The sequence below is a fragment of the Oncorhynchus nerka genome, linkage group LG22, assembly GCF_034236695.1.
Source record: "Oncorhynchus nerka isolate Pitt River linkage group LG22, Oner_Uvic_2.0, whole genome shotgun sequence".
Lineage (NCBI taxonomy): Eukaryota > Metazoa > Chordata > Actinopteri > Salmoniformes > Salmonidae > Oncorhynchus > Oncorhynchus nerka.
Window position 1 is genome coordinate 7,306,795 of NC_088417.1, and position 23,868 is coordinate 7,330,662.

At 45.4% G+C, this 23,868-nt stretch overlaps 1 pseudogene; it reads right to left on the reverse strand.

Moving 5' to 3' along the window:
• Positions 1-3,324: 3,324 nt before the first annotated feature.
• Positions 3,325-23,868, reverse strand: part of LOC115124278 (extracellular sulfatase Sulf-1-like) — an 87,060-nt pseudogene continuing 66,516 nt past the window's right edge.

Below are 23,868 nucleotides of genomic sequence, written 5' to 3' on the forward strand. Positions count from 1 at the left end.
AGACCAAGACCCCAAACTGATGCTAAGTTTGAGGAGGTCCCAAATGGCACCCCATTTCCTATATAGTGCACTACTTTGGATCAGAACCCTGTGGACCAGAGCCCTATGGACCAGAACCCTGTGGACCAGAGCCCTATGGACCAGAACCCTGTGGACTAGAACCCTGTGGACCAGAACCCTATGGACCAGAACCCTATGGACCAGAACCCTATGGACTAGAACCCTGTGGACCAGAACCTTGTGGACCAGAGCCCTATGGACCAGAACCCTATGGACCAGAACCCTATGGACCAGAACCCTGTGGACCAGAACCCTATGGACTAGAACCCTATGGACCAGAACCCTGTGGACCAGAATCCTATGGACCAGAGCCCTATGGATGAGAACCCTATGGACTAGAACCCTGTGGACCAGAACCCTATGGACCAGAGCCCTATGGACCAGAGAACCCTGTGGACCAGAACCCTATGGACCAGAACCCTATGGACTAGAACCCTGTGGACCAGAACCCTATGGACCAGAACCCTGTGGATCAGAACCCTATGGACCAGAACCCTGTGGATCAGAACCCTTTGGACCAGAACCCTATGGACCAGAACCCTGTGGATCAGAACCCTATGGACCAGAACCCTGTGGACCAGAGCCCTATGGACCAGAACCCTGTGGACCAGAACCCTATGGACCAGAGCCCTATGGACCAGAACCCTGAGGACCAGAGACCTACGGACCAGAACCCTATGGATCAGAGCCCCAGAACCCTATGGATCAGAGCCCCAGAACCCTATGGACCAGAACCCTATGGACCAGAGACCTACGGACCAGAACCCTATGGATCAGAGCCCCAGAACCCTATGGATCAGAGCCCTATGGACTAGTACCCTATGGACCAAAACCCTATGCGAATAGGGTACCATTTGGAATGTAGCCTGTGTTTTCAGTTGTCGTAATAGAAAGCTATTAGGACATGCTAAAGCTACTATTGTCATTATGCGATTTAAAGTGGTGGTCTCGTGTTTCCTGAGCTAAAATTAATGTTCCATTTGCACAAAAAGCTTCTTTCTCTCAAATTTGTTAACATCCCTGTTAGTGAGCATTTTCTCCTTTGCCAAGATAATCCATCCACCTGACAGGTGTGGTATATCAAGAAGATGATTAGACAGCATGATCATTACACAGGTGCACCTTGTGCTGGGGAGAATAAAAGGCCACTTTAAAATGTGCAGTTTTGTCACTGAACACAAGGCCACAGATGTCCCAAGTTTTGAGGGAGCGTGCCACTGGCATGCTGACTGCAGGAATGTCCACCAAAGCTGTTACAAGATAATTTAATGTTAATTTCTAATCCATAAATTATTTTAAGAGAATTTGTCAGTATGTTCAACCCGGCTTAAAAAAAACAGACCATCTGCATGGTGTCGTCTGGGCAAGTTGTTAGCTGATGTCAACGTTGGGAACAGAGTGCCTTGTGGTGGGGTGATGGTATGGGCAGGCTTAAACTACGGACAATGAACACAATTGCATTTTATTGACGGCAATTTGAATGAACAGAGAAACCATGTCGAGATCCTGAGGCCCATTGTTGTGCCATTCATCCACTGCCATCACCTCATGTTCCAGCAGGATAATGCACGGCTCCACACTACCGATTGAGCGATTCCATAATGTGGTAGGTGTGTCTAGGGTTTAAAATCCCGGTAAACCTCTCCAAAGTTCCCAGGTATTCCAGAAATTCTGGTTGGGCGGTAACTGGATTTCCTGCTAATCCCCTCCTGCTTCTGGTTTAATTCCAACCCGGGATTTATGAAAAACCTGGGAATTTTGTGAAAGTTCCAGAACTTTTGTGAAAGTTCCAGAACTTTTGTGAAAGTTCCAGAACTTTTGCAACCATAGGTAGGTGTCTCAGTATGGTGGACGGGTTTATGATTGTATGAGAAAATTATGTTAGTTAAATAAGATGAAATGTCACCCCCAGAAATATTTGACACGTTTATTTCTTAACAGCTTTTTTTTGGGGGGGGCTTTGTGCACATATTGTTAAAAGAAAAAGAACTTAAAAAAAAAATACATAATGTAAGCTTAAGGGACAATGACAGGCCAAACATACCCAGGGATATGTAATAGGATTGGGATGGGTTAAATCCCATGGATACTTGCTCATACCACATACAGTATACACCGAGTACAAAACATTAAGAACACCTGTTCTTTCTATGACATAGACTGACCAGGTGAAGCCAATTGACAAACACAGCTGAGGTGCTGACCTGTTGCACCCTCTACAACCACTGTGATTATTATTATTTGACCCTGTTGGTCATCTATGGACATTTGAACATCTTGAAGAATGATCTGGTGGTAATGGCCGTGTACTCTTATAATCTCCACCCGGCACAGCCAGAAGAGGACTGGCCACCCCACATAGCCTGGTTCCTCTCTAGGTTTCTTCCTAGGTTGGCTAATGCCTTTCTAGGGAGTTTTTCCTAGCCACCGTGCTTCTACATCTGCATTGTTTGGTGTTTTAAGCTGGGTTTTTGTACAAGTACTTTTTAAATTTTATTTTATTTCACCTTTATTTAACCAGGCAAGTCAGTTAAGAACAAATTCTTATTTTCAATGACGGCCTAGGAACAGTGGGTTAACTGCCTGTTCAGGAGCAGAACGACAGATTTGTACCTTGTCAGCTCGGGGGTTTGAACTTGCAACCTTCCGGTTACTAGTCCAACGCTCTAACCACTAGGCTACCCTGCCACTTTGAGACAGCTGCTTTATAAATACATTTCATTCATTGATTGATTGACATCCAGCCAACTTGACACAACTGTGGGAAGCATTGGAGTCAACATGGGCCGACACTCCCGTGGAAACGCTTTCCACACCTTTTAGTGTCCATGCCCGAGTCTTTTAGTGTCCATGCCCGAGTCTTTTAGTGTCCATGCCCGAGTCTTTTAGTGTCCATGCCCGAGTCTTTTAGTGTCCATGCCCGAGTCTTTTAGTGTCCATGCCCGAGTCTTTTAGAGTCCATGCCCGAGTCTTTTAGAGTCCATGCCCGAGTCTTTTAGTGTCCATGCCCGAGTCTTTTAGTGTCCATGCCCGAGTCTTTTAGTGTCCATGCCCGAGTCTTTTAGTGTCCATGCCCGAGTCTTTTAGTGTCCATGCCCGAGTCTTTTAGTGTCCATGCCCGAGTCTTTTAGTGTCCATGCCCGAGTCTTTTAGTGTCCATGCCCGAGTCTTTTAGTGTCCATGCCCATTTAGTGTCCATGAGTCTTTAGTAGTCTTTTAGAGTCCATGCCCGAGTCTTTTTAGTGTCCATGCCCGAGTCTTTTAGTGTCCATGCCCGAGTCTTTTAGTGTCCATGCCCGAGTCTTTTAGTGTCCATGCCCGAGTCTTTTAGTGTCCATGCCCGAGTCTTTTAGAGTCCATGCCCGAGTCTTTTAGTGTCCATGCCCGAGTCTTTTAGTGTCCATGCCCGAGTCTTTTAGTGTCCATGCCCGAGTCTTAGTGTCCATGCCCGAGTCTTTTAGTGTCCGGACGAATTGAGTCTGTTCTGAGGGCAAAAGGGATTTCTCATGTGTTTTTTTTTACAGACAGTGTAAAAAACAGCATTATTAATGACGTATAGATCACCTTATAGTAATGCCATTATGCTATTCAAGGAGCAATCGGAGGATAACGTTTCGGGGTTAAGTCCCTAATAGCACCCTACTGTATGTAGTTTAGTACACTACGCCCATATGGAGCTGGTCAAACGTAGTGCACTACAAATGGAATAGGGTACCATTAAGGACGCATTTAAAGGTTTTGACATTGTGACAGTTGTCTCCTTGTGAAATGGAACTTGGAGAGGATAATGGACATTAACTTTGAATCCTTGATTATCACTAAGGGAAGACAGGTCTATGTGATGGGAGTTAGTAGGGGCTGCTGGGTGTTCAGAAGAATAATGTATTTTTATTTTTATAATTTACTCAATGATTACTTCTACTCATACGAATTTCCTACCCATTCTTATAAATCGTTTTGTGTGCAGTAGTTAAAGCTGCAATCTGTAATTTTTTTTTCTTCGGCAACCCAAAGAAATTCACATAGAAATGTGAGTTACACAGTGGAGCTGTCCTCATTGAAAGCAAGTCTGAGAAGCGGTAGACCCTGTTCTATGTGTGCTATTTCTATAACTTCCCATTCTTACATTTAATTTTGGGTTTTGTATACCAACTTCAAAACAGCTGAAAATACAATATTTTTTGGTGATGGAAAATATATTTCACAGTGGGTTTAGATGGTACAATGATTCTCTGCACTATACTTGCTTGTTTTGTCACAAACTGAAATTAGGCGAACGAATGGAATTTTAGAAACCAGGAAATGGCGAAGCGATTTCTGCATGTTTCACCTTTAACAATTTATGTTTACTATCTGAAGTTTTAATTTGAGTGTAGAGGCTGGGTGTACTGTAGACCAAAATGTGAAATAGGGAGAAGTTACTGTAGCTATAAGAGTAACATAACAACATAGTAAACAAAGTTAAATAATTATATTTAGCAAATCATTAAATTATGGTAACAATGTTCATTTTTGTCATTTTCTTTTTTGAAACTATAAACGGTCACATTCAGTGTTTCACTTGCAGTAGCAGTTATCCATAAAATGACTGTGTTCAAAATGAAATACCAATGATCAGTATTAAGCATCATGACACAATTGGGAGTTACACTGACCGTGTCCGAATACCCTAGTAGGTTACATATGCAATATAATATATCGTTTTATAGTATGTGACGTTTTGAAAATCGAGTATACTTTAAATGCCCAGATCTCATACTCATTTGACTTTTGATGAAATAGAATTCGCAGCACACTATTGAGGAAGCGACGCAGCTTTTTTCCCCCACGTGTTTGACAACAGCTGATAATCAGAATAGGGGATGCGGAACAAGTGTGATTGCGCAGTCGATGACTCCTTCTCAGTGTGGATGAGCAGTACGTTGATATTTGTTGCTTACTTCGTACATTCTTACTAAACCATGCGTTCTAAATAGCATGTAGTACGTTTAGTACACAATGTTTAGTTTAAGTAGTAGGCAAGTCAGATTTCGGACATGACCCAGTGACTACCTTTTTCCAAACCACACACATTTAAACTAAAGACAACGGTCAGTTCAAGGGAAAAGCTGAATGTTTAAAGTGCGTTTAGGGTCAAACTGTTGGCATCATCTGAGTGATGATCGGTCTAGAGATGACTTAGGGCGGATTCAATCCGATCGCGCATTATCGACAATGCGTCTTTTAAAAAGGTAACGCTCCCGCATTCACAGGCAATCGTATTCACAGTAAACACTGCAAATGTCAGCTCAATCGGAAAATGACTTTAAATGTCAAGCACTCTTTAACACGGATCTAACGCAGATCAAATTGCGTCCCGGCCTGAGTCTGTTAGCATTAGCCAACTTCATTGTAGCACACCAAGGTGTTAGCATTAGCCAACTCCATTGTAGCACACCAAGGTGTTAGCATTAGCCAACTCCCTTGTAGCACACCGAGGTGTTAGCATTAGCCAAGTCCATTGAAGCACACCAAGGTGTTAGCATTAGCCAACTCCATTGTAGCACACCAAGGTGTTAGCATTAGCCAACTCCATTGCAGCACACCAAGGTGTTAGCTAACGCCAAAAGACAACTATAAACTTCAGACCAGGAAATGGTTTCACCATTCTTATAACCTTTAATATATATATTTATTATTAAAATGGTCAACTGTGTTATTTTGTACTTGGATCTTAATTAAAATCAATTAAAAGTTGAATTCCCCACATTTCAATAATTTCTGCTGTGTTAAGGATTTACATTTTTTTTTACAAAATATATATTTTGAAAAAACAAAACACTGTAGTTTTTCTAATAATAATAAATGAAAGCACCTGTGAAAAAACAAAAACAAGAATAACTTTAATACTCATTAATAATACAGCACTAACTGACTGGTGCTGAAATCATCGTCAGCCATCTTGGCTCTCCATCTCCCCCAGTTTCTGTGTGTCTCTATGGTGACCATCAGGCTTCATCGTCAGCCATCTTGGCTCTCCATCTCCCCCAGTTTCTGTGTGTCTCTATGGTGCCCACCAGGCTGCCCAATGGCAGGTCAGCACCTTTAATTTGTCTGTATGTGTCTCACTGGGTGTGGTTGGAGGAGGGCTGAGGGGATTGGCCCTAGGGAGTCTACTGCATCTCTACCTGTTACTGTTGGGTCTGGAGGTGCTGGCCCACTACCAACCCAGTCCCCTTGGGAGCTCCCAGTGATAGTGTTGGAGGCCTGTATTGTGGGCATCATTGTCTGTCTGTGGGGAGAGGGGGAGGTAGCCTTGGGCCTCTTCCTCCCAGCTCCAGTCCCTGGATGAGGCTTCCTCCCAGCTCCGTCCCCCTCTCCAGGTCATTGTGTCACACCTCCTTCTCCGTCAGCCCGTTGTTCCTGTTGCCACTGAAGACCAGCCCCGCCCCCTTGCTGTCTAGCCCCTCCTCCAGCTGATGGGCCACTCACGGGCAACCACCTCCCCCCAGGCCCCTCCCCCTCTGATCTGCTGACGATGACGTCACAGAGATGATAACACACCACCTGAGGTCTGTCTAATGGGTTAGTCTCATCCGGAAGCTCATTCATAGATTGTAGTTGACCTCTAACCTTTGAGTCGCGTGCTGTGTGGGTGGTACTGAGGAGGTGGTGATTGGGGGGGGGGTGCTTGGGGCAAGAGGAGTGGTGAGGGGGGTCTCTGGGAGTCCCGTGGTGGCCCAGTTCAGGGTGACCAGGCCTGGCTGGGGGTCTCCTCCAGCCCCACGGGCACCCTCTGCACAGACGCCGGGTCATCCTTAAAGTCAAGCTTTTTGGGGTTTTGGTCGTCGTCGTTGTTTTTCTCCGGTTGGTCTAAAAGGTGTAGCAGAAACATCATCAACGTCCTTCTGGAAGATGTGTGGGTGGGGGGTGGGGGGGGGGAGGAGAGGGACATTAGTATCCAGTCCAACATTAGTATCCAGGCAACATTAGTATCCAGTCCCTGGGCTGTAGTCACCTCCTCCTCCTCCGTCAGGTTGGGTATCCAGTCCAACTTCCAGCCCAACATTAGTATCCAGTCCAACATCGTATCCAGTCCCAGACTGGTTGTATCCAGTGCTGTGTATCCAGTCCAACATTAGTATCCAGGTAGTATCCAGTCCAACATTAGTATCCAGGGGTCTAATCCAGTCCAACATTAGTATCCAGGGGGTCCAACATTAGGGGAGTCCAACATTAGTATCCAGTCCAACATTAGTATCCAGTCCAACATTAGTATCCAGCGCAACATTAGTATCCAGTCCAACATTAGTATCCAGTCCAACATTAGTATCCAGTCCAACATTAGTATCCAGTCCAACATTAGTATCCAGTCCAACATCAGTATCCAGTCCAACATTAGTATCCAGTCCAACATTAGTATCCAGTCCAATCCAGTTAGTATCCAGTCCAACATTAGTATCCAGTCCAACATTAGCCCATCCACATTAGTAAGTCCAACATTAGTATCCAGTCCAACATTAGTATCCAGTCCAACATTAGTATCCAGTCTAATCCAGTCCAACATTAGTATCCAGTCCAACATTAGTATCCAGCCCAACATTAGTATCCAGTCCAACATTAGTATCCAGTCCAACATTAGTATCCAGTCCAACATTAGTATCCAGTCCAACATTAGTATCCAGTCCAACATTAGTATCCAGTCCAACATTAGTATCCAGTCCAACATTAGTATCCAGTCTAATCCAGTCCAACATTAGTATCCAGTCCAACATTAGTTTCCAGCCCAACATTAGTATCCATCAACATTAGTATCCAACATTAGTATCCAGTCCAACATTAGTATCCAGTCCAACATTAGTATCCAGTCAACATTAGTATCCAGTCCAACATTAGTATCCAGTCATTAGTATCCAGTCCAACATTATTCCAGCCCAACATTAGTATCCAGTCCAACATTAGTATCCAGTCAACAGTCCAACATTAGTATCCAGTCCAACATTAGTATCCAGTCCAACATTAGTATCCAGTCCAACATTAGTTTCCAGCCCAACATTAGTATCCAGTCCAACATTAGTATCCAGTCCAACATTAGTATCCAGTCCAACATTAGTATCCAGTCCAACATTAGTATCCAGTCCAACATTAGTATCCAGTCCAACATTAGTATCCAGCCCAACCAGCCCAACATTAGTATCCAGTCTAACATTAGTATCCAACATATCCAGTATCCAGCCCAACATTAGTATCTAGCCCAGCATTAGTATCCAGTCTAATCCAGTCCAACATTAGTATCCAGTCTAATCCAGTCCAACATTAGGTTCCAGCCCAACATTAGTATCCAGTCCAACATTAGTATCCAGTCCAACATTAGTATCCAGTCCAACATTAGTATCCAGTCCAACATTAGTATCCAGCCCAACATTAGTATCCAGTCCAACATTAGTATCCAGTCCAACATTAGTATCCAGTCCAACATTAGTATCCAGTCCAACATTAGTATCCAGTCCCAACATTAGTATCCAGTCCAACATTAGTATCCAGCCCAACATCAGTATCCAGATGTCCTAATAGACACACAGACAGACAGATACAGACAGACAGATGTTCTAATAGACACACAGACAGACAGACACAGACAGACAGATGTCCTAATAGACACACAGACACAGACAGACAGATGTCCTAATAGACAGACAGACAGACAGACACAGTCTGACAGATGTTCTAATAGACAGACAGACACAGTCTGACAGATGTTCTAATACATTTACATTTAAGTCATTTAGCAGACGCTCTTATCCAGAGCGACTTACAAATTGGTGCATTCACCTTATGACATCCAGTGGAACAGTAGTGCATCTAAATCTTTTAAGGGGGGTGAGAGGGATTACTTTATCCTATCCTAGGTATTCCTTAAAGAGGTGGGGTTTCAGGTGTCTCCGGAAGGTGGTGATTGACTCCGCTGTCCTGGCGTCGTGAGGGAGTTTGTTCCACCATTGGGGGGCCAGAGCAGCGAACAGTTTTGACTGGGCTGAGCGGGAACTGTACTTCCTCAGTGGTAGGGAGGCGAGCAGGCCAGAGGTGGATGAACGCAGTGCCCTTGTTTGGGTGTAGGGCCTGATCAGAGCCTGGAGGTACTGAGGTGCCGTTCCCCTCACAGCTCCGTAGGCAAGCACCATGGTCTTGTAGCGGATGCGAGCTTCAACTGGAAGCCAGTGGAGAGAGCGGAGGAGTGGGGTGACGTGAGAGAACTTGGGAAGGTTGAACACCAGACGGGCTGCGGCGTTCTGGATGAGTTGTAGGGGTTTAATGGCACAGGCAGGGAGCCCAGCCAACAGCGAGTTGCAGTAATCCAGACGGGAGATGACAAGTGCCTGGATTAGGACCTGCGCCGCTTCCTGTGTGAGGCAGGGTCGTACTCTGCGGATGTTGTAGAGCATGAACCTACAGGAACGGGCCACCGCCTTGATGTTAGTTGAGAACGACAGGGTGTTGTCCAGGATCACGCCAAGGTTCTTAGCGCTCTGGGAGGAGGACACAATGGAGTTGTCAACCGTGATGGCGAGATCATGGAATGGGCAGTCCTTCCCCGGGAGGAAGAGCAGCTCCGTCTTGCCGAGGTTCAGCTTGAGGTGGTGATCCGTCATCCACACTGATATGTCTGCCAGACATGCAGAGATGCGATTCGCCACCTGGTCATCAGAAGGGGGAAAGGAGAAGATTAATTGTGTGTCGTCTGCATAGCAATGATAGGAGAGACCATGTGAGGTTATGACAGAGCCAAGTGACTTGGTGTATAGCGAGAATAGGAGAGGGCCTAGAACAGAGCCCTGGGGGACACCAGTGGTGAGAGCACGTGGTGTGGAGACGGATTCTCGCCACACCACCTGGTAGGAGCGACCTGTCAGGTAGGACGCAATCCAAGCGTGGGCCGCGCTGGAGATGCCCAACTCGGAGAGGGTGGAGAGGAGGATCTGATGGTTCACAGTATCGAAGGCAGCCGATAGGTCTAGAAGGATGAGAGCAGAGGAGAGAGAGTTAGCTTTAGCAGTGCGGAGCGCCTCCGTGATACAGAGAAGAGCAGTCTCAGTTGAATGACTAGTCTTGAAACCTGACTGATTTGGATCAAGAAGGTCATTCTGAGAGAGATAGCGGGAGAGCTGGCCAAGGACGGCACGTTCAAGAGTTTTGGAGAGAAAAGAAAGAAGGGATACTGGTCTGTAGTTGTTGACATCGGAGGGATCGAGTGTAGGTTTTTTCAGAAGGGGTGCAACTCTCGCTCTCTTGAAGACGGAAGGGACGTAGCCAGCGGTCAGGGATGAGTTGATGAGCGAGGTGAGGTAAGGGAGAAGGTCTCCGGAAATGGTCTGGAGAAGAGAGGAGGGGATAGGGTCAAGCGGGCAGGTTGTTGGGCGGCCGGCCGTCACAAGACGCAAGATTTCATCTGGAGAGAGAGGGGAGAAAGAGGTCAGAGCACAGGGTAGGGCAGTGTGAGCAGAACCAGCGGTGTCGTTTGACTTAGCAAACGAGGATCGGATGTCGTCGACCTTCTTTTCAAAATGGTTGACGAAGTCATCTGCAGAGAGGGGAGGAGGGGGAGGGGGAGGAGGATTCAGGAGGGAGGAGAAGGTTGCAAAGAGCTTCCTAGGGTTAGAGGCAGATGCTTGGAATTTAGAGTGGTAGAAAGTGGCTTTAGCAGCAGAGAGAGAAGAGGAAAATGTAGAGAGGAGGGAGTGAAAGGATGTCAGGTCCGCAGGGAGGCGAGTTTTCCTCCATTTCCGCTCGGCTGCCCGGAGCCCTGTTCTGTGAGCTCGCAATGAGTCGTCGAGCCACGGAGCGGGAGGGGAGGACCGAGCCGGCCTGGGGGATAGGGGACATAGAGAGTCAAAGGATGCAGAAAGGGAGGAGAGGAGGGTTGAGGAGGCAGAATCAGGAGATAGGTTGGAGAAGGTTTGAGCAGAGGGAAGAGATGATAGGATGGAAGAGGAGAGAGTAGCGGGGAGAGAGAGCGAAGGTTGGGACGGCGCGATACCATCCGAGTAGGGGCAGTGTGGGAAGTGTTGGATGAGAGCGAGAGGGAAAAGGATACAAGGTAGTGGTCGGAGACTTGGAGGGGGAGTTGCAATGAGGTTAGTGGAAGAACAGCATCTAGTAAAGATGAGGTCGAGCGTATTTCCTGCCTTGTGAGTAGGGGGAAGGTGAGAGGGTGAGGTCAAAAGAGGAGAGGAGTGGAAAGAAGGAGGCAGAGAGGAATGAGTCAAAGGTAGACGTGGGGAGGTTAAAGTCGCCCAGAACTGTGAGAGGTGAGCCGTCCTCAGGAAAGTAGCTTATCAAGGCATCAAGCTCATTGATGAACTCTCCGAGGGAACCTGGAGGGCGATAAATGATAAGGATGTTAAGCTTGAAAGGGCTGGTAACTGTGACAGCATGGAATTCAAAGGAGGTGATAGACAGATGGGTAAGGGGAGAAAGAGAGAATGACCACTTGGGAGAGATGAGGATCCCGGTGCCACCACCCCGCTGACCAGAAGCTCTCGGGGTGTGCGAGAACACGTGGGCAGACGAAGAGAGAGCAGTAGGAGTAGCAGTGTTGTCTGTGGTGATCCATGTTTCCGTCAGTGCCAAGAAGTCGAGGGACTGGAGGGAGGCATAGGCTGAGATGAACTCTGCCTTGTTGGCCGCAGATCGGCAGTTCCAGAGGCTACCGGAGACCTGGAACTCCACGTGGGTCGTGCGCGCTGGGACCACCAGATTAGGGTGGCCGCGGCCACGCGGTGTGGAGCGTGGCCGCTCCACACCGACAGACAGACAGACAGACACAGACAGACAGATGTTCTAATAGACAGACAGACAGACAGACAGACAGACAGATGTTCTAATAGACACACAGACACACAGACAGATGTTCTAATAGACAGACAGATGTTCTAATAGACACAGACAGACAGACAGATGTTCTAATAGACAGACACAGTCTGACAGATGTTCTAATAGACAGACAGACACAGTCTGACAGATGTTCTAACAGACACACAGACAGACAGATGTTCTAATAGACACACAGACACAGTCTAACAGATGTTCTAACAGACACACAGACAGACAGATGTTCTAATAGACACACAGACAGACAGACACAGACAGACAGATGTCCTAATAGATACACAGATACAGTCTGACAGATGTTCTAACAGACACACAGACAGACAGATGTTCTAATAGACACACAGACAGACAGACACAGACAGACAGATGTCCTAATAGACACACAGATACAGTCTGACAGATGGTCTAATAGACACACAGACAGACAGACACAGTCTGACAGATGTTCTAATAGACACACAGACACAGTCTGACAGATGTTATAATAGACACACAGACAGTCTGACAGATGTTCTAGAAGACACACAGACAGTCTGACAGATGTTCTAGAAGACACACAGACAGTCTGACAGATGTTCTAGAAGACACACAGACAGTCTGACAGATGTTCTAGAAGACACACAGACAGTCTGACAGATGTTATAATAGACACACAGACAGTCTGACAGATGTTCTAGAAGACAGCCCTGATGCATGAAGGAGTGGAGAGAGGGGCTGAAGACAGATCTGTGCCTCAACCAGAAGATAAAGACAGTTTTGTTCTGACTAGAAGTCAATCTGGATGAGAGTATCATCTTAAATGAACACAGTGTAAAGATACAACGATGACTCCCCCTCAGACTTCCTGGTGACGTGATGACAAGCTACTTTCAATTAAGAGGAAATCTAAAAATCGAGTCGACTAATCGATTATTAGTTAGCATAGTTTCCCAGGCATGCAGTCAAAAAACCAAGCAGCTTCGAACACCTCATGGATTATTACACTATTCCCTATGTAGTGCACTTTAGACCAGAGCCCTAAGGGACCTAAGGGTTCTGGTCAAAAGTGCACTATATTGGTAATAGTGTACAATTTGGGACACACTCAGAGAGATCGTAAAAGAAGGGTGGGATACCTGTGTGCTTCGTAGCTGTCTCCATCTTTACCTCCTGGTCAGGAAAATAAGAACCAATGTTAATAAAGAGATGTGTTGTGGGTAAGAAAAATAACAAATCATTCACATTGTCTCTTCATGAACAGGACAAACCAGCATCTCTAGAGGAGAACTGACGGTTCTGTTAGAGTATGGATGGAGAGACGATGGAGGAGAGGAGGAGCAGGACAGGGCTCGGGTGGAGAGGATGGAGGGATATTTGATTGGGTTGGATGGGTAGATAGATGGTGAGATTGGGAAGGACGTAACTAGTGGGATGGTGTGGGTGTACAGTAAAACACTGTAGGGTACAGTAACACACTGTCGTGTACAGTAACACACTGTAGGATACAGTAACACACTGTAGGGTACAGAACCACACTGTAGGGTACAGTAACACACTGTAGGGTACAGTAAAACACTGTAGGGTACAGTAACACACTGTAGTGTACAGTAACACACTGTAGGGTACAGTAACACACTGTAGTGTACAGTAACACACTGTAGGGTACAGTGACACACTGTAGTGTACAGAGACACACTGTAGTGTACAGTAACACACTGTAGTGTAAAGTAACACACTGTAGTGTACAGTAACACAGTAACACACTGTAGTGTACAGTAACACAGTAACACACTGTAGTGTACAGTAACACACTGTAGTGTACAGTAACACACTGTAGGGTACAGTAACACACTGTAGGGTACAGTAACACAGTAACACACTGTAGTGTACAGTAACGCAGTAACACACTGTAGTGTACAGAGACACACTGTAGGGTACAGAGACACACTGTAGGGTACAGTAACACAGTAACACACTGTAGGGTACAGTAACACACTGTAGTGTACAGTAACACACTGTAGGGTACAGTAACACACTGTAGTGTACAGTAACACAGTAACACACTGTAGTGTACAGTAACACAGTAACACACTGTAGTGTACAGTAACACACTGTAGTGTACAGTAAAACAGTAACACACTGTAGTGTACAGTAACACAGTAACACACTGTAGTGTACAGTAACACACTGTAGGGTACAGTAACACACTGTAGGGTACAGTAACACACTGTAGTGTACAGTAACGCAGTAACACACTGTAGTGTACAGAACCACACTGTAGGGTACAGTAACACACTGTAGGGTACAGTAACACACTGTAGTGTACAGTAACACACTGTAGTGTACAGTAACACACTGTATGGTACAGTAACACAGTAACACACTGTAGTGTACAGAACCACACTGTAGGGTACAGTAACACACTGTAGGGTACAGTAACACACTGTAGTGTACAGAGACACACTGTAGTGTACAGTAACACACTGTAGTGTACAGTAACACACTGTAGTGTACAGTAACACAGTAACACACTGTAGTGTACAGTAACACAGTAACACACTGTAGTGTACAGTAACACACTGTAGTGTACAGTAACACAGTAACACACTGTAGTGTACAGTAACACACTGTAGGGTACAGTAACACAGTAACACACTGTAGTGTACAGTAACACACTGTAGTGTACAGTAACACAGTAACACACTGTAGTGTACAGTAACACACTGTACAGTAACACAGTAACACACTGTAGTGTACAGTAACACACTGTAGTGTACAGTAACACAGTAACACACTGTAGTGTACAGTAACACACTGTAGGGTACAGTAACACAGTAACACACTGTAGTGTACAGTAACACACTGTAGGGTACAGTAACACACTGTAGTGTACAGTAACACACTGTAGTGTACAGTAACACACTGTAGGGTACAGTAACACAGTAACACACTGTAGTGTACAGAACCACACTGTAGGGTACAGTAACACACTGTAGGGTACAGTAACACACTGTAGGGTACAGTAACACAGTAACACACTGTAGTGTACAGAGACACACTGTAGTGTACAGTAACACACTGTAGGGTACAGTAACACACTGTAGGGTACAGTAACACACTGTAGTGTACAGTAACACACTGTAGGGTACAGTAACACACTGTAGTGTACAGTACAGTAACACACTGTAGGGTACAGTAACACACTGTAGGGTACAGTAACACAGTAACACACTGTAGTGTACAGAACACACTGTAGTGTACAGTAACACACTGTAGGGTACAGTAACACACTGTAGGGTACAGTAACACACTGTAGGGTACAGTAACACAGTAACACACTGTAGGGTACAGTAACACAGTAACACACTGTAGGGTACAGTAACACAGTAACACACTGTAGTGTACAGTAACACACTGTAGGGTACAGTAACACAGTAACACACTGTAGTGTACAGTAACACACTGTAGGGTACAGTAACACACTGTAGGGTAACACAGTAACACACTGTAGGGTACAGAACCACACTGTAGTGTACAGTAACACACTGTAGGGTACAGTAACACAGTAAAACACTGTAGTGTACAGTAACACAATGTAGTGTACAGTAACACACTGTAGGGTACAGTTACACACTGTAGTGTACAGTAACACACTGTAGGGTACAGTAACACACTGTAGGGTACAGTAACACAAAACACTGTAGGGTACAGAAAACACTGTAGTGTACAGTAACACACTGTAGTGTACAGTAAAACACTGTAGTGTACAGTAACACACTGTAGTGTACAGTAACACACTGTAGTGTACAGTAACACAGTAAAACACTGTAGGGTACAGTAACACACTGTAGTGTACAGTAACACACTGTAGGGTACAGTAACACACTGTAGGGTACAGTAAAACACTGTAGTGTACAGTAACACACTGTAGGGTACAGTAACACAGTAACACATTGTAGTGTACAGTAACACACTGTAGTGTACAGTAACACAGTAAAACACTGTAGTGTACAGTAACACACTGTAGTGTACAGTAACACACTGTAGGGTACAGTAACACACTGTAGGGTACAGTAAAACACTGTAGTGTACAGTAACACACTGTAGGGTACAGTAACACAGTAACACACTGTAGTGTACAGTAACACACTGTAGGGTACAGTAACACAGTAACACACTGTAGGGTACAGTAACACAGTAACACACTGTAGTGTACAGTAACACAGTAACACACTGTAGTGTACAGTAACACACTGTAGGGTACAGTAACACAGTAACACACTGTAGGGTACAGTAACACAGTAACACACTGTAGTGTACAGTAACACAGTAACACACTGTAGTGTACAGTAACACACTGTAGTGTACAGTAACACAGTAACACACTGTAGTGTACAGTAACACACTGTAGGGTACAGTAACACAGTAACACACTGTAGTGTACAGTAACGCAGTAACACACTGTAGGGTACAGTAACACAGTAACACACTGTAGGGTACAGTAACACAGTAACACACTGTAGTGTACAGTAACACACTGTAGTGTACAGTAACACACTGTAGGGTACAGTAACGCAGTAACACACTGTAGTGTACAGTAACACACTGTAGTGTACAGAACCACACTGTAGGGTACAGTAACACACTGCAGTGTACAGTAACACACTGTAGTGTACAGTAACACACTGTAGGGTACAGTAACACAGTAACACACTGTAGTGTACAGTACCACACTGTAGGGTACAGTAACACACTGTAGGGTACAGTAACACACTGTAGGGTACAGTAACACAGTAACACACTGTAGTGTACAGAGACACACTGTAGTGTACAGTAACACACTGTAGGGTACAGTAACACACTGTAGGGTACAGTAACACACTGTAGTGTACAGTAACACACTGTAGGGTACAGTAACACACTGTAGTGTACAGTAACACAGTAACACACTGTAGGGTACAGTAACACACTGTAGGGTACAGTAACACAGTAACACACTGTAGTGTACAGTAACACACTGTAGGGTACAGTAACACACTGTAGGGCACAGTAACACACTGTAGGGTACAGAACCACACTGTAGGGTACAGTAACACAGTAACACACTGTAGGGTACAGTAACACAGTAACACACTGTAGTGTACAGTAACACAATGTAGTGTACAGTAACACACTGTAGGGTACAGTAACACACTGTAGTGTACAGTAACACACTGTAGGGTACAGTAACACACTGTAGGGTACAGTAACACAGTAACACACTGTAGGGTACAGAACCACACTGTAGTGTACAGTAACACACTGTAGTGTACAGTAACACAGTAAAACACTGTAGTGTACAGTAACACACTGTAGTGTACAGTAACACACTGTAGGGTACAGTAACACAATGTAGTGTACACTAACCCACTGTAGTGTACAGTAACACACTGTAGGGTACAGTAAAACACTGTAGGGTACAGTAAAACACTGTAGTGTACAGTAACACACTGTAGTGTACAGTAACACACTGTAGGGTACAGTAAAACACTGTAGTGTACAGTAACACACTGTAGTGTACAGTAACACACTGTAGTGTACAGTAACACAGTAAAACACTGTAGGGTACAGTAACACACTGTAGTGTACAGTAACACACTGTAGGATACAGTAACACACTGTAGGGTACAGTAACACACTGTAGGGTACAGAACCACACTGTAGGGTACAGTAACACACTGTAGGGTACAGTAAAACACTGTAGGGTACAGTAACACACTGTAGTGTACAGTAACACACTGTAGGGTACAGTAACACACTGTAGTGTACAGTAACACACTGTAGGGTACAGTAACACACTGTAGTGTACAGAGACACACTGTAGGGTACAGAACCACACTGTAGTGTACAGTAACACAATGTAGGGTACAGTAACACACTGTAGGGTACAGTAACATAGTAACACACTGTAGGGTACAGTAACACAGTAACACACTGTAGGGTACAGTAACACAGTAACACACTGTAGGGTACAGTAACACACTGTAGGGTACAGTAACACACTGTAGTGTACAGTAACACACTGTAGGGTACAGTAACACAGTAACACACGGTAGTGTACAGTAACACACTGTAGGGTACAGTAACACACTGTAGGGTACAGTAACACAGTAACACACTGTAGTGTACAGTAACACACTGTAGGGTACAGTAACACACTGTAGGGTACAGTAACACACTGTAGGGTACACACTGTAGTGTACAGTAACACACTGTACTGTAGTATCGCTGTAGTAGTACTAATAGACGTACTGTAGTATCACTGTAGTAGTACTAGTAGTATCACTGTAGTAGTACTAATAGACATACTGTAGTATCGCTGTAGTAGTACTAGTAGTATCGCTGTAGTAGTACTAATAGACGTACTGTAGTATCGCTGTAGTAGTACTAATAGACGTACTGTAGTATCGCTGTAGTGGTACTAATAGACATACTGTAGTATCGCTGTAGTAGTACTAGTAGTATCACTGTAGTAGTACTAATAGACATACTGTAGTATCGCTGTAGTAGTACTAGTAGTATCACTGTAGTAGTACTAATAGACGTACTGTAGTATCGCTGTAGTAGTACTAATAGACGTACTGTAGTATCGCTGTAGTAGTACTAATAGACGTGCTGTAGTAGTATGTGTGTGTTTACCTGTTGTGTCCAGCCCTTTGGGTCGGGGGTTACACTGCCTGTGTCCCTGGCAGCTCCTCATCTCCATCAGCTGGGAATGGAGGGTGTTCAACACCTCTCTGTCCACGGAATACACCACGTTGGTCAACTATAAGACACACACAGACACGGACACACACAGACACACATACACACGGACACACACAGACACACAGACACATACACACGGACACACACAGACACACAGACACAGACACACGGACACACACAGACACACGGACACACACAGACACACACAGACACAGACACACACACAGACACACACAGACACACAGACACACACGGACACACACAGACACAGACACAGACACACACACATGGAGGCACACACACAGACAGGCACAGACACACACACATGGAGGCACACAGAGGCACACAGACAGACACACATAGACAGACAGACACAAACACAGACAGACAGACACAAACACAGACAGCCACACACAGACACACACGGACACACACAGACACAGACACAAACACAGACAGACAGACACAAACACAGACAGCCACACACAGCCACACACAGACACACACAGACACACAGACACAGACACACGGACACACACAGACACACGGACACACACAGACACACACAGACACAGACACACACAGACACACAGACACACACACACAGACACACACAGACACACGGACACAGACACAAACACAGACAGACAGACACAAACACAGACAGACACAGACACACACAGACACACACAGACACACACACAGACACACGGACACAGACACAAACACAGACAGACAGACACAAACACAGACAGACACAGACACACACACAGACACACACAGACACACGGACACAGACACAAACACAGACAGACAGACACAAACACAGACAGACACAGACAGACACAGACACACACAGACACACGGACACAGACACAAACACAGACAGACAGACACAAACACAGACAGACACAGACACACACAGACACACACAGACACACACACAGACACACACAGACACACGGACACTGGAGGATTAGAGGAAGACACAAACACAGACAGACAGACACAAACACAGACAGACACAGACAGACACAGACACACGGACACAGACACACACACAGACAGACAGACACAAACACACACAGACACACACAGACACACACAGACACTGGAGGAAGGACAACAAGGTTAACTACTAACTAGAACAGAACCTCCAACTGGAGGAAGGACAACAGGGTTAACTACTTAACTACTAACAGACAGTTAACTACTAACACAGACTTCAAGGGTTACATAGTTTTCTAGAACAGAATAGACAGAAAATACAAACTGAAAGGTATCTGAAGGGGGAGGAGGGTTCCACTAGAACAGAACCCTCCAACTGATAGGGGTAACTAGTGGTTGAGGTCAAAGTACTAGAGGAAGCCAGGTTAACTACTAACTAGAACAGAACCCTCCAACTCACAGAACAGGGTGTTGAACGCCTCCAACTGGAGGAAGGACAACAGGGTTAACTACTTTAGAACAGAACCTCCAACTGATGGTCCTCACGCACCAGTAGGTGTTGTTGTTGGAACTGGTGCAGGCACAGAATGCTCCCACTGGGGGATTAGAGGAAGGGACAGACCAGGGTTAACTACTAACTAGAACGGAACCCTCCAACTGTAGGAAGGACAACAGAGTTAACTACTAACTAGAACAGAACCCTCCAACTAGAGGAAGGACAACAGGGTTAACTACTAACTAGAACAGAACGCTCCAACTGGAGGAAGGACAGACCAGGGTTAACTACTAACTAGAACAGAACCCTCCAACTGGAGGAAGGACAACAGGGTTAACTACTAAATAGAACAGAACCCTCCAACTAGAGGAAGGACAAGGGACAGACCAGGAAGGGTTAACTACCCTCTAACTAGAACAGAACCCTCCAACTGGAGGATTAGAGGAAGGACAACAGGGTTAACTACTAACTAGAACAGAACCCTCCAACTGGAGGAAGGACAACAGGGTTAACTACTAACTAGAACAGAACCCTCCAACTAGAGGAAGGACAGACCAGGGTTAACTACTAACTAGAACAGAACGCTCCAACTGGAGGAAGGACAACAGGGTTAACTACTAACTAGAACAGAACCCTCCAACTAGAGGAAGGGACAGACCAGGGTTAACTACTAACTAGAACAGAACCCTCCAACTGGAGGATTAGAGGAAGGACAACAGGGTTAACTACTAACTAGAACAGAACGAACCCTCCAACTGGAGGAAGGACAGCAGGGTTAACTACTAACTAGAACAGAACCCTCCAACTGGAGGAAGGACAACAGGGTTAACTACTAACTAGAACAGAACCCTCCAACTAGAGGAAGGGACAGACCAGGGTTAACTACTAACTAGAACAGAACGCTCCAACTAGAGGAAGGACAACAGGGTTAACTACTAACTAGAACAGAACCCTCCAACTAGAGGAAGGACAACAGGGTTAACTACTAACTAGAACAGAACGCTCCAACTGGAGGAAGGACAGCAGGGTTAACTACTAACTAGAACAGAACCCTCCAACTAGAGGAAGGACAACAGGGTTAACTACTAACTAGAACAGAACGCTCCAACTGGAGGATTAGAGGAAGGGACAGATCAGGGTTAACTACTAACTAGAACAGGACGCTCCAACTGGAGGATTAGAGGAAGGGACAGATCAGGGTTAACTATTAACTAGAACAGAACCTTCCAACTGGAGGAAGGACAACAGGGTTAACTACTAACTAGAACAGAACCCTCCAATTGGAGGATTAGAGGAAGGGACAGATCAGGGTTAACTACTAACTAGAACAGAACCTTCCAACTGGAGGAAGGACAGACCAGGGTTAACTACTAACTAGAACAGAACCTTCCAGTGTAGTAACAGTGTACTGTTGGGGTAGTAACGGTGTAGTAACAGTGTATTGTTGGCGTATTAATGGTGTAATAACAGTGTAGTGTTGGTGTAGTAACAGTGTAGTGTTGGCGTATTAACGGTGTAGTAACGGTGTAGTAATGGTGTAGTAACAGCGTAGTAACAGTGTAGTGTTGGCGTAGTAACGGTGTAGTAACAGTGTAGTGTTGGCATATTAACGGTTTAGTAACCGTGTAGTAACAGTGTAGTGTTGGCATATTAACGGTGTAGTAACAGTGTAGTAACGGTGTAGTGTTGGCATATTAATGGTGTAGTAACAGTGTAGTGTTGGCGTATTAACGGTGTAGTAACAGTGTAGTAACGGTGTAGTGTTGGCATATTAATGGTGTAGTAACAGTGTAGTGTTGGCATATTAATGGTGTAGTAACAGTGTAGTAACGGTGTAGTGTTGGCATATTAATGGTGTAGTAACAGTGTAGTGTTGGCGTATTAACGGTGTTGTAAAGGTGTAGTGTTGGCATATTAACGGTGTAGTAATGGTGTAGTGTTGGCATATTAACGGTGTAGTAACAGTGTAGTAACGGTGTAGTGTTGGCATATTAATGGTGTAGTAACAGTGTAGTGTTGGCGTATTAACGGTGTTGTAAAGGTGTAGTGTTGGCATATTAACGGTGTAGTAATGGTGTAGTGTTGGCATATTAACGGTGTAGTAACAGTTTAGTAACGGTGTAGTAACAATGTAGTGTTGGCATATTAACGGTGTAGTAATGGTGTAGTGTTGGCATATTAACGGTGTAGTAACAGTGTAGTAACGGTGTAGTAACAGTGTAGTAACAGTGTAGTGTTGGCGTAGTAACGGTGTAGTAACGGTGTAGTAACGGTGTAGTGTTGGCGTAGTAACGGTGTAGTGTTGGCGTAGTAACGGTGTAGTAACGGTGTAGTAACGGTGTAGTGTTGGCGTAGTAACGGTGTAGTAACGGTGTAGTGTTGGCGTAGTAACGGTGTAGTAACGGTGTAGTGTTGGCGTAGTAACGGTGTAGTGTTGGCGTAGTAACGGTGTAGTGTTGGCGTAGTAACGGTGTAGTAACGGTGTAGTAACGGTGTAGTGACGGTGTAGTAGCGTACGGTTCCAGAAGGGGGCGGTCTGCCAGTGGTCGTTGTTGTGAGTGAAACAGGTGAGGCCAGGTAGACTACAGTCATCCCCATTTTCAGCCTCTTTCTCTCTTTCCTCTCCTTTTTCTTCCGCCTGATCTCGTTAAACAGCTGCGTCTTCCCATCCACTTCTTGGGCCGCCTCCCTGCACAGACAGGACAGACAGACACACCCACCAAATAAAAGTACAGACAGTAGTGCATTATATAGGGAAAAGTGTGCCAATTCAGACCCATCCCCCTGGGGCAAAGCGATGGTTAAGAAGCAAAGGCTGATCCCTTTCAGACTGAGTCACGGTATTGTGTTCCTACTGCCGCTTGTGACGATCCCTTCCAGACCTCTGCACAGAGGCTGGCTTGACTGGAGAACATGCAACCTCCATACAGGAACCATGAAGATTTACCACAAGACAGGACACATCATACAGTACCAGTCACCTACTCATTCCAGGGGTTTTTCTTTATTTGTTCTATTGTAGAACAATAGTGAAGACATCAAAACTACGACATAACACATACGGAATCATGTAGTAACCACAAAAGTGTTAAACAAATCAAAATATATTTTATATTTGAGATTCTTCAAAGTAGCCACCTTTTACCTCGATGACAATAGGAAATGGCCTTCCCCAAACTGTTGCCACAATGTTGGAAGCACAGCATCGTCTAGAATGTCATTGTATGCTGTAGCGTTACGATTTACCTTCACTGGAGCTAAGGGGTGTAGCCCGAACCATGAAAAACAGCCCCAGACCATTATTCCTCCTCCACCAAACTTTACAGTCGGAACTATGCGTTGGGGCAGGTAGTGTTCTCCTGCCATCCACCAAACCCAGATTAGTCCGTTGGACTGCCAGATGGTGAAGAGTGATTCATCACTCCAGAGAACGTGTTTCCACTGCTCCAGCGTCCAATTGTGGCGAGCTTTATACCACTCCAGCAGAGACTTGGCATTGCGCATGGTGATCTTAGGCTTGTGTGCGGCTGCTCGGCCATGGAAACCCATTTCATGAAGCTCCCGACGAACAGTCCTTGTGCTGACGTTGATTCCAGAGGCAGATTGGAACTCTGTAGTGAGGGTTGCAACTGAGGACAAACAATTTTTCTGCGGTATGCGCTTCAGCACTCGGTGGTCCCGTTCTGTGAGCTTGTGTAACTTATCACTTCGCGGCTGAGCCGTTGGTGCTCCTAGACGTTTTCACTTCGTTGACAGCGGCAGCTCTAGCA